This window comes from Salarias fasciatus, chromosome 22, assembly GCF_902148845.1.
Source record: "Salarias fasciatus chromosome 22, fSalaFa1.1, whole genome shotgun sequence".
NCBI lineage: Eukaryota > Metazoa > Chordata > Actinopteri > Blenniiformes > Blenniidae > Salarias > Salarias fasciatus.
In genome coordinates this window covers 16,296,929-16,308,651 of record NC_043765.1, presented here as the reverse complement: position 1 = coordinate 16,308,651, position 11,723 = coordinate 16,296,929, and the positions used below count along the sequence as shown (strand labels likewise).

At 43.9% G+C, this 11,723-nt stretch overlaps 1 protein-coding gene across 2 annotated transcripts in view; it reads left to right on the top strand.

Moving 5' to 3' along the window:
• Nucleotides 1–471: 471 nt before the first annotated feature.
• Nucleotides 472–11,723, top strand: part of slc45a4a (solute carrier family 45 member 4a) — a 47,275-nt gene continuing 36,023 nt past the window's right edge. The window contains exons 1-2 of one of the 2 annotated variants that reach the window (XM_030120307.1): nt 472–622; nt 1,855–1,936. The gene's annotated coding sequence lies outside the window, so the exon portion shown is untranslated. Of the gene's footprint in view, nt 623–793; nt 960–1,854; nt 1,937–11,723 lie in introns of those variants that run through there. The other variant, XM_030120306.1, reaches the window with a different exon arrangement.

Genomic DNA, 11,723 nt, shown 5'->3' with positions numbered 1-11,723 from the left:
TATTGATGTTATTTAATATGTGTTATATAAATGAGAATATATAAAACACAATTCTGTCATATGTATATGTTTATATTTACACTTTAAAGTCTTTAAAGAAGTTAATTGAAAATATATAAGATGGATGGAGCACAGAAAAAGTCGTTATACAAATGAGAAAACAAAAAAACTACACCAAATATTGACTGACGTGACAATTTACATTAAAAAATCAAGAATATTTGATAATTTGTGAATGTGTGCAGTATGTATGTGTGTCAGTGTACAAATTATATAATTCCAGCTACAAGAAGTCCGGGGGTCCAGTTTAATGAACCGAGCTACAAAGCCCGGCCGTCGTCCGGGAGCCGAAATGTCGACATTCCCCTTTAAACCAGCCCCTCTGCCTCTCGTGTGCCTCCGCCGAGGCCCCGCCCCTTTATTCAAATCCGCGGTGACGTCGGCGGAAGTCGGCGCTACGTCTCTTCTTCCGACACATATTCCTTTAAAGGCGTATTTAAAGCCCTGGCTCCAGTCGCAGGAGCAGCGGACAGCCTATGCAACAAAAGCTGCAGCGGAGCCGAGAGACCGACACACTGTCCGAGCGCTCAGCGGAGCCCCGCGGCTGACACGACCCGGAGAGGTGAGCGCGGAGTGCGACCGCGGCGGCGGCTGCTGCCACGGGAGACGGATATTAAAACATTTTGTCGCCGCTGTTAGTCGCTCACACGCGCGCACACACACACACACACACACGCACAGCATCTCAGGTTGCTGCTGCGGAGAGAAGAGGAGGAGGAAGAAGAGGAGGAGGAGGAGGGGGAGGAGAGGAGACGTTTACAGTACTTTCTGTAGGCCTGTGACAAAAACAAAAAGGAGGTGCAGACAGCTGGAGGTCGGGCAGGTCGCGTTATTAGGCTGGGCTAATAATAAAGCGCGTGCAATTAGGATTCCTGGATGGTGTTTACACGGAAAAACAGGTAAGAGGGCTTTAATAACAGGCCCGGCTCAAGGTCCCCGTGTGGCAGTGTGGACATTGAGTACATTCTGAACAGTCTTTATGTCCCGCATCACTTGTGACTGTGTAATGAAGCAAGGAGACGCGCTTTACGAGAGACCGGGATCAAAACAAAAGAGATGTCGCTGTGTTTGGTTTGGTGCTCGCCTGTTAAACACGAGAGAAGTTTTCTGTTTTTGTTTGTTTGTTTTGTTTATCAACTCTCCATCAGTTTGTTATCGAGGAAAAAGTCATCCGTCGCTCTCGCCTGCAGATGAAATGTAAAAACATTGTACTTGATTTGACAAAATGTTTTCGAATTTCTTTATAAAAATATTAAAGTGATTTCCACAGAAAGTATTCATCCTCATTTTCTGTTGTTTTTTTCAAATGAATAAGGATAATATGCCATTGTTGCCTTGAAAATCATCCTTTATTCACCTTTTCTCTGTTAAAGTGCCCCCCTTTGTAAATGCATAGTAATAACTGGGATGTATTTTTGCACTTTTTTACTGTAGATGTGATTCTTCTCACATTTGTGCTTGTGACTTGAAAATATTGTGCAAACACACTGGCATGTAAATGCCGCAGCTCCTCGGATTACTGTTGCAAATGAGGACCTGATAAAAGAGACCAGAGAGGGTGTCAGGGGAGCATCTTTCTGCTGCGTGTGTGTATATGTGTGTGTGTGTGTGCGTGAGAGAGATTCACTGATGTATTTCTGTGTTTCTGTGCTGGGGAGTGTAAGAGCGCATGTGTGTACTTGCGCCACTGTTGGCTGCTGTATTGATTTAATGTACAGTGTAAGCTGACATAGTGTGTGTGCGCGCACTAAGTAGCCGTGTTGAATCTTTACTTTTTGCTCTGTGTGTGTTCAGGTACAACTGCAGTGCTTAAGGTTGCAGCCCGGACCAAACGGCGACGTCACGACGACATTTATGAAGCTTTCAAGGCCTTTTGGTGAGTGTAGCATCGCTCTCTCGCACACACTGACGAAAGGTGGCAGCAACAACATCACACTTCTCTCTTGCTCTACTCTGCTGTTTGCTGTTGCAAATCTACACAAACAAATAGCAGATCCAAGAAAAGCATTTGAATAGCCTGCAGATCTCCTTCCCTGTGTTTTGAGTTTAGCTTGTTTATATTCAGCTGAAAGCCACAAACGGCACAGAGAAAACAGTATTGAACTGATCGGTACTGTGCAGGAATGCAGTAGTATATGGAGCCGTGTGATTTCAGGCTGTACGGCAAACGTCTAAACATAGCTTGACAACGCTCGGGTGAAGAAAATACCTAGCAGGTCAGGATGCTTACCTCTACCATGAAGTACAGCCACAAAGCATGAAAGGGAATTTAGACAACAAGGGTTTAATGTTTGAATATCTTCTGAGCAGATCCGATCAAAGAATTCAGAAAGAAGTATTGATGTTATGGCATTAGATGTAGGATGAAGAGGCAGTGCATTAGAGCATACATTATGCATTAGTGACAATTATTTCCCTTCATCCCACAGATAAACACCAGCAGTCTAGTCCACAGCAACATCAGGAACTTCTCCTTATTCATTATTTGTCCTAAATATACTCATTTTGTGTAATTATGATATAAAACAAATACATTTTTTGATCATCGTTTATGCGTTTAATTGACCTTGTTGCACATGCACAAGCAAGTCTGTCAAATGTGCCACCTGCTCTGCAAAATCCCGTGCAGTGTGCTGCCGATGCGCTTGAGGTTTCAGTTTGCTCTCTGAACACCCTGCCTGTTCAGCTGAAGTGAAAGCAATCCACTTCCTCTTGGTGCAATGTTTGCTGACCGTGGACTGCCGCTTTGTCAGCGTCAGGTTATTATCCACACGCACACACGCGCACACACAGACGTCGCAACACGCAATCGCTCACATGCAGACAGTCACATGAACGCTTGGACAGAGACAAACACCCATACCGTAATGTAGGTCACCTGGTGCTTTACATGCAGAACTGGATGGTGTGTTCATTAACATAATAGGACATATTAATGCCACCTTTCATCCTCTATTACATTATAGTTCGCGGCTACATTGGTTGAAGTCGATGTCATGCTGACTGGATGTGTGTGCGCTGCACTCCATGATAGACTGTTCAGGTATTGAAATGTGCTGCACGCACACACACAAGCCACTCACTCGCACACAAACCCGTTGTGGAATGTTTGGAAGATTTCACATGTGGTGAAGAATGCTGAGTGTTACTGGAAAACATGAATTTGAGGTTATTCCTCCACCACAGTGGTCTGTGACAACTCTCGGCTTGATCATGAGATAAATGTCTGCGAAAGTGTGCAATATTGTGACAATCTTCACTTGAAATCATGCTGATCGGGTACTTTCTGTCCTTTGCACAAATGTAGCAAGAACTTCTGGTAAAAATTGAAGTTAAAGGTAAAGTTAGCATGTGATTTGCACCACACTTGCTTGACATGCACACAAGATTAACGCAGTATTTGCAAAACAATCACAAATTTTTGACACTTGCCAAATGATCATGCAGACTTTTGAACTTTTAAATATGCAGCAACACATTTCAGAGTCGCCACCACTCACAAGATCAGTTTTGAATGTTTCTGTTGTCTGGTTAAAAGTGTATTATGCTATCATGGCATTTAATGTTAAGTTGAAATAACTCAGGCTGCTGCCTCGATATTGTCTCCTTTCTCTCACTAACTTCGCCTTTTGCTGTTCAACACACACACTCGCTGTAAACGCCTTTATCCTGAGCTCTGATTCTGTGTCTAGATTATCCATTTCCTAATAGTGCAAAGTTTTTAAACACAAACCTATGAGTCCAGGGGATTGAAAAGAATGAGCCAGTGTGTTTTTTCCCACCTGTGATCAGAGGGCAAGACTGTGATTTAGTCTGTTCAGTTTGTTATATTACTGGCACCAAGAGCTCCCTTATCTCCTACAGATATCGAAAACTCACACATCCGTTTAGCAGCTGAGAGGAGATTTATGCATTTTATAAACATTATTTTTTTTGTGAAAGGAGGAAATTGAAATGTAATTCTTGGGAGAATTTGGCTCAAACTTTCATACACAAGCCAAGTGGGATATTTCCTTTCTTTGGTAGGAGTGATGCTTTGATTTGCTGGCAGCACGGCGAACCTGTACTGATCTGCTCGCTGCCGTGTTTGCATGTTTCTGCTGCAGCGGATGGCCGGTCGGGTTTCTAGTGGTCAGAGGGCCGTTATCAAAGTCAATATCAGATGGCCGTACAGTTTTAGCCCTGGCGTTGAGTTAGAGGACACACACGGACACACTTTGTAGCTGCAGAGATTGTCAATAATAGAACATGTCTTCTAAGAATAGAGACTTTCCACCTTGTTAGTGTGTTGTCCTGTCCTCTCCTCCACCTCCTGTCTCATCTCACTTATTTTCTTTACTCCCACGCGCTCTTTCTTATTTTCCTCTTCATCATTCACTCATGTCTATTTTTACAGAGCAGCTGCAGCAAAGGGACCTTCTGTGTTGTGTTTTGTGCCTCAAAGTTATTACATACAGTTATGAGAAAGTTAGATGGAGTTTCTGAAGTAGAAACTTTATTGTGCATTTAAATTCTCAGCAGGTTAAGTTGTCATTTCTGCAATCTGATGAACCATCGAGTCCAACCTTTAGTGTTTTTGGACTCTGAGAAGAAACATGAATGACTGCCATGCTTGAGAAGATGCAAACTCACAGAGATAGTTTCCCAAAAACCAGGCACTTTCCCACCAACCACTGTGGAGCTGTTTAGTTGAACTGAGTAGATTACAACATGTAACATAGAAGAATACATTAGGCCTTTCCGATTTAACCATCTGGAATGAAACTCTTTAAATAGGTTAACCCCCCCCCCCCCCACACACACACACACACACACACACACACACACACACACACTTTATTTGCTTGTTATAAGTGAAAACAGTTACTGACACAGTTGTTGACATTCACGATACAAAAACACTTTTCTAGTCATCCAAGGAGAACCATGTTGTTTAATGATTGTTCCAGTGCCAAGGCGGACTGGAAAACAATTTGGTTCAGACATTTTGCCTTTAAAAACTGACGCACACTGGCATATTTTCTTTTCTCTTGTCTCATGTTTCAATGCTAGGCTTACCTGTACTCTTTAAAGAAAACAGACCATCAGGTGTTTCCAGCGCTGTCAGACGAGAGCAGTGAGCCGCCGTATGACTCAGTGGCTTTTCTTCTTGTGAAACTCTGTATATAAATCTGTTGATAATCATCTGTTAGAAATGCAGCCATTCTCTGATGTGCAAAACTTCACGGTTCAACAAAAACCAGCGCCGGCCAAATCCTGACCTGTCAAAATGCGCCGCAGGAAGCTCTGCCGCTTTAATCAAGGACAGGATCATTTCACTCCACCCGTCTGCAGGTCTGAATTATTCTGGCTGCATTCTGATTCAGATTATTGTTTGAAATTTCGAGGTGCAATTTATTGCCTGTTCCTGTTTTTAACTCCAAAATGTACCAGAAGTTATGGTGGAGGTCAGAATTTTCCTTTTCTGCGTGCCAAGTATGAACTGCTTCAACAGGATTCTCCTCGCCAGACACGGAGCTGTTTGGTTTCTCTTGTTTAAGATTACCTTCAAAACTCCATCACTAAGATGATCTTCAGACACATTTAAAACAAACTGGTGATCTGTTTTGTGTGTCTTTTGACCAGTGATTAGGGTGTCCGTCCAATCACTGCAAACAGTTTCTCTTCTGTCTGTATTATTCCTAGGAGGCAAAACTCCCAAAGAGAACTGTTTGTCCCACCAAAAGTTACGCCAAAGTCATGGCGTCTCTTGGTTATGTTCCCATCTCCAATAACTCATCCCGAGACTGACTCATCGTGATGCCCCACCTTCAAATTAAATGCCCAAAAAGCTTCCTTGGATGCCAGATTGTCGGATTTTGTTCTAAATGGCTGATCTTGGCTGCCTCCAGTCTTTGTGGGTGAAGCACACTCGCCAAGTCTTCTCTCTCACAGATTAATCTGCTCGACGGTTTACTGCCTGGCAGGCATAGCTCACCTGGAAACATTTTCAATAGGTTGTGCAAGACTTACAATATTTGTCTCGAATGCAGACAGCACCAGGGATGGTTAGGGCAGCTACTCTCCTTTTGATATCACCGAGAGAATGTCCCTGGTTGATGCACTGGAAATATCAAACTTAATTTCATTTTTTTGGAATTAAATTGTTTATTGTTTTGTATCTTTTTTAAAGTACCCCACAGGTGAGTGTGATGCAGAAGAGTTTGTAATGTTATTGTGTGATTGTTGTGTCTTGAAAGTGATTCTTAAAAGTGCAAATCGAATGGGTTCTTATAGAAACAGTGGGTGAGTTTCTCTAATTTTACACGGGATCAGAGTGCGTGCAGATGGCTTTGTCTGATGCACACAAAGAGACGGACAGGTATCTTTGAAAAAGGAGAAAAGATAAGTGGCTGCTTGCCAGTAATGTCATTAACTCTGATCGTAATGGCTGCACACAGACACCAGCTTACTTTTGGGCTTATTTGCCTGCAGCAGAAGAAGAGAAAGCAGGTTTAACGTCGGTTCCTGCCGTCTCACGGAGGAAAGTTGACTCGTAACAGAAAGAGACAGACCTTGAAAGGTTGGAGGAGTTTGTACCGGATAAACTTGTCATGAGCAGTATTCTACCTGAATAGCGGCGTGAGTGGGCTGTTTTTCCAAAGAGGTTTTCTGAAACATTTCCTCCTCCGCTGTCTCCCTTTTGTGATCTTCTGTTGGTGCCTTGAAGCACTTAAAATCGATTATTCCAGCGCTCACGCTGATACTAGTTTTGGTAGCAGTTGCCATAGTTGTGGTTAAACACGGCCAGATCTACAGTGGAATCACCTCAGGAGGGCCCGCACGGTATGTACTGCATGTATTTAAAGCCGTCTGCTCCTGCAGGTCGTTGGCTCATTATTTTCCGTCACCTTCTCTATTTTGGAATAGCGTGCGTCAGCTGGTCAAGACGGCACAAAGAAGTTGCTGACATATTAACCGCAGCAGCCCTTAATCAAAACAAAAGGTTTTTTTGTGAGTTCGGTGTGACAAATTTGTATGTCTGATCGATTCATCATGCCCTACATTCAGAAACCTGATATACTGGTTGGATTGCAGGACTGCTTCGTGCCTCATCTTACATCAGAGGTGAGCTGTTTTGAAATTGTTCAACAAAACTGGTCAGACCGTTTGCATTTAAATGAAGGACAGTGGAAAGCTACATTTACACCGTGGAGGATTTTTATTGTCTTTGGAGCCGAATGTTGATTTTTATGACGGAAAAAAACTGTACATCTAAAAATTGAGATGGTTTTGTGTTTGTGTTATTTGTTGTGCATGGTTTTCTGCTTGGGGCCTTTGCATTCCTGACAGCTGCCACAATGACATAACATTGTTTTTATGGAGCTGGAGTCCATGTTGCCTGGCTCCAGTCCTGTTGGCACACTTCCACTGACATGTTGACAGTTTCCAAACAGACTGTGTTTTTGTGAAAGCTTGCATGGGAGTGTTCTGCAGGTTTGGCCTGTGTGCAGCTGAGGCTGAATCAGTTCCACGTGCCAGTCCTCGTTTCTGTCCGATAGAGAGGTAGCATGATGGGAGAGAAACAAAACAAAACCATAAAAAAATATCTTAACCTATCAAAACAGCTTTAATGTCTTCCAAATTGCGGAGCTCCAGAGAGCGATGTCGGCCTCTGACGATTCTGCAGTCGGCAGTTAATTGCAGTGTTGCTGATTTTTGTGACAAGAAGATTTGTTTTGGTCATGAATCATCATTGCTGTGCAGAAAACTTGTTTACATATTGATAGACACGGGTGATTAGATTTTTTTTTTTTTTTTTTTTTTTCGATTGATTTGACCTTTATGTTCACAAGCTAGATGTGTGTTTGGACTAAATATGCTGTTTGTTGTTCGCTTTGTGTTGGCACGGCGCCAAAGTTGCAATCATTTCAGATGCATTTCAAGGTTAGAGTAATGGTTTGATGAGTTGTTCTGCCAAAGTTCGGTTGGAATGGAGCTCCAGTAGCTGATGCAGTGTCTGTCCCGGTGCACATACGTCTGCTATGCAGCGAAATATTTCAGTGCTTGTATGGGCGGGGTCGAAATCCCACCATCTTTCGGTTTCGCGCAATCCTGAACAAGTCTGTGCAGACACCGATCATTCTTTTGGCCCGTTGTCAAAGCGTGCCGATGTGAAGCAATGATATCGGTTGCATTACGAAATCCAGCAGCACCAGTTGTTGTCAGTGTTGCCAGTGTCATAAGCTGCTTTTCAGAGGAGGCACATGTGGTGAGCCGAGACGTGTTGTGTGTGTGTGTGTGTGTGTGTGTGTGTGTGTGTGTGTGTGTGTGTGTGTGTGTGTGTGTGTGTGTGTGTGTGTCTATGTGTGTGTGTTTTTTATTGAGGTTTATACTCATTTCAAGGCAGCTTTAGTGAGACGCTGACCTGTGGAGTGTGACGGTTGGTCATAGCGGTAGCTTGGAAAAGAAAGCACACATCCACCGACAGCCGATCCATCCAATGATCCACATCAACTCTTTACACACGCTGTGTGTGAAGGTTGTTTTTTTTTTTCCAGTCTCCTGTATGGCGTGCGACTCCCTTGGGGGGCTGAAAGGGGAGGTCTGTCTTTGTCTCTCTCTGTCTCTCTCTCACACACACACACACACACACACACACACACACACACACACACACACACACACACACACACACACACACACAGGCATGGGGTCTCTCAGAAAGAGGGCAGGCCCCTGGGGTCAGAAAGACAGGATGCAGGTGGGGGGTTGCAGTAATGTGATGTTGGGTGGGGGGGTACTGTAGTCAGAAGGGGCACAGATGGGGTATGACTTGCTGAGTTAATGGTCTGTGTTTGTGTATGGGGTTATGTGGTGGGGGGGCGGGGGGGGGGGGGGGGGGGGGGGGGTGACACAGGAGTAGCATGACTGTCGAGGGAAAAGTAGGCCAAGGCCGCTGTCAGCATCCCGTCAAAACGTCAACGTATTTGGCCTCAAACATTCAGACGGACAGAAAGCAACACCGCTTGTTACGTTGAAGGGCCTCTTGGATGTCGCTGTAAGCGTTATAGTTGGAAAAAAATAATAATGGGTCAGCAGATTATGCATTAATTACTCTAAATTTATGAATCATAGCGTTGGCATCTACTGTCTAGACGGGCGTTTTAATCTGACGGACGGTTGATCTCAGCCTGTTTGTGTTAGTGTGCATAGCTCCGGTGCGCACAGTCTGCTGAGGCTGCTCACAACCTAATAATAACCAATAATAAACAGTTTAGTGTTTTCTCAGTGTCCCTGGTCCTTTCTGGTTTCATCTCTAGAGACTTGATGCTATTTTAACACTGATGCACTGTTTCTGCTCTGGCGTGAAACCTGCAGTAGCATGTGGAAGGTCGGCCGGGTTGATAACGGCGGCCAGCGATGAAAGGTCAGCGATGCCTTCTTATGAAAGCAGAAAGGTTTGCAAGGTGGCTAGCTGTGCTATGCTACCTGCTGTTGGTGTGAAACGATGGCGCTGCCTATGTGGGCCAGCCAGAGCGCTAACTAGCCAGCCAATTAGCTGGCTGGGCTAAAAATAATCATTAGGATGACTGAGCTATTAGTGGCTGCCAGGCGAGCTGACAAAACACAGAGCACAGTGATTTTTTTCCTTCTCTCCTCCACTCTCCTTTATTTCTTTATATATGTTTCTTTTTTAAATTGATGATCGTATTACTATTTTTTAAAACTCATCATATCACCATAAAAGTAAATACTATACTCAAGGACATTGCATTTCGACAGTAGTTACTGCAATTAAAGGGTGTGGAGTGCTTCTTTCTCACCTCCACAGGAGGAACTTGTCTGATGTTGCAGTTGCGGGGTTTCTGCAAAGCGAGCTCTTACTACAAAACTGTTGTTGTGTAAGAGATTTCATGATTGAAATTAAAAAGCAGGTTCGGATTCCAGTGCTAGTCTTGACATGGTTTAAGTCTTAAATGCATCACTGCTTGATATTTATGAGTCTGTTGAGCACCCGGAGATGAGACAGGAAGAATAACAGCAAGTGGTGAAAAACCAAATAGTTTTGTGGTCAAGTAAGAGGTTTTGCTTGCTTTTGTGGAGTTGAAGCGAGCACAGCTATGAGCAGTGATTTATAACCGTGTGGATAGACTCACCCAGTACTACTGAAATGACATTATTAGAATATTTAGTAATTGAAGTAACACTGTATTTGCTGTGTAGCTAAATGCCACGGTATATAATGAGGAACGGCTGGAATCGTCTTTTAGTTGATTTTGAATCAAAGTGGCTTTCTTCTTGATCAAACAGACTGAGGTTATGACTCAGCAGAGGCTTTGGTGCCGTTTTGCTCCCATTTTATTGGGTCATCAATCATCTTCTTTTAATAGGATGAACTCTAAGAGACACACACACACACACACACACACACACACAAGGCTCTCTTGCTCTCAGCTGCGTGTAACGGTGGTATGCTGCGAATGTGGCCTCAAGTTAACATATTAGTTTCACCAAAGTCATGGAAATAAATCTAATATATTCGGTTAGTTCATCAGAGTTGATCCGTTGTATAAACATGCCTCCGAATTTGAGTGGAGTTGTTTTATTTGCATTCGCTCCTAAATGCGTTGGTTTTCGACTTTCTCAAGAAATCCATGCAAAATGCACATGGTCGTATATGGTCGTATATGGTCGCACTGAGCTGAGTGTTTTGGGGTTTTTTTGCCGGCTGAAACTTGCCAGAGTCCGAATCTGCTATTGCATATTTTGTAAATATTCGTGAGTGCGGCGGTGCATATTTGATTTGCTACAAGAAATCAGCAGATTTTCCAAGCTTGTTCCACACAAAGCAATGCAGTGACCATGTTGCTTTGAAAGATTTGGTGGTTAATTTGACATCGCAGTGATGTAGTGCACTCACAGACGTCGCTGGTCCGGCCTGTTTAATGGAAGAATGACACTATTAACTCCATCGCGCTGTCAGCGGAGCAAATACTGGAGCGACCTTGACTGAACCTGACTCGGTGACAGCGTTGATGTTTGTGTCCTCGTGTCATCTCATTGCAATCAAGCCAAAGCGAGTGAAGGCTCGTCGTCTCTATTTTGAGACAGGGCAGCTGTGAGGTTCAGGTGAGGCTGATACCGGAGATTAATTTGGAGCTTCTGGAACATCATCCGGATGAAACCAAGTCGGCGGGAGGCTCTCCTAAGTGTTTTAATGTGCATCTGTGTGCAGGAACGCACACATGTGAAGAGCACTTAAATTACGTCACAGTCATATCAGCCGGTATCGTGATATAAGCCTGGTGTTATGAGTGGAGGATTTGTCATTGACGCTGATGCACGTTGATACACATGTGCCCCCACCCCACACACACACACTCGGCACTGCTGCAGTGCTGCACCATAATGCACACATCCAGTCTGTGTTTACCTCTCTCACTCCCTCCTTGTTGCTTGCTCTCAGCCCCTCTCCATCTTGCTCTCTCATCCCGCCATCTGCCTCCCCGAGCTGGAAATATGGTTACTTCTCACAGGAAATCCATGAACTGAATGGGAATGCTGATGCGTCTGCGTGCATGCCAATCCGTGCAAAGCAACCAGTGTGTTTCGACGCTTCTCTTTTTTTTTTTTTTAAGGGCTTATCTGTTAGATATCTGTCCTCTTCTCCGTCCACTTTA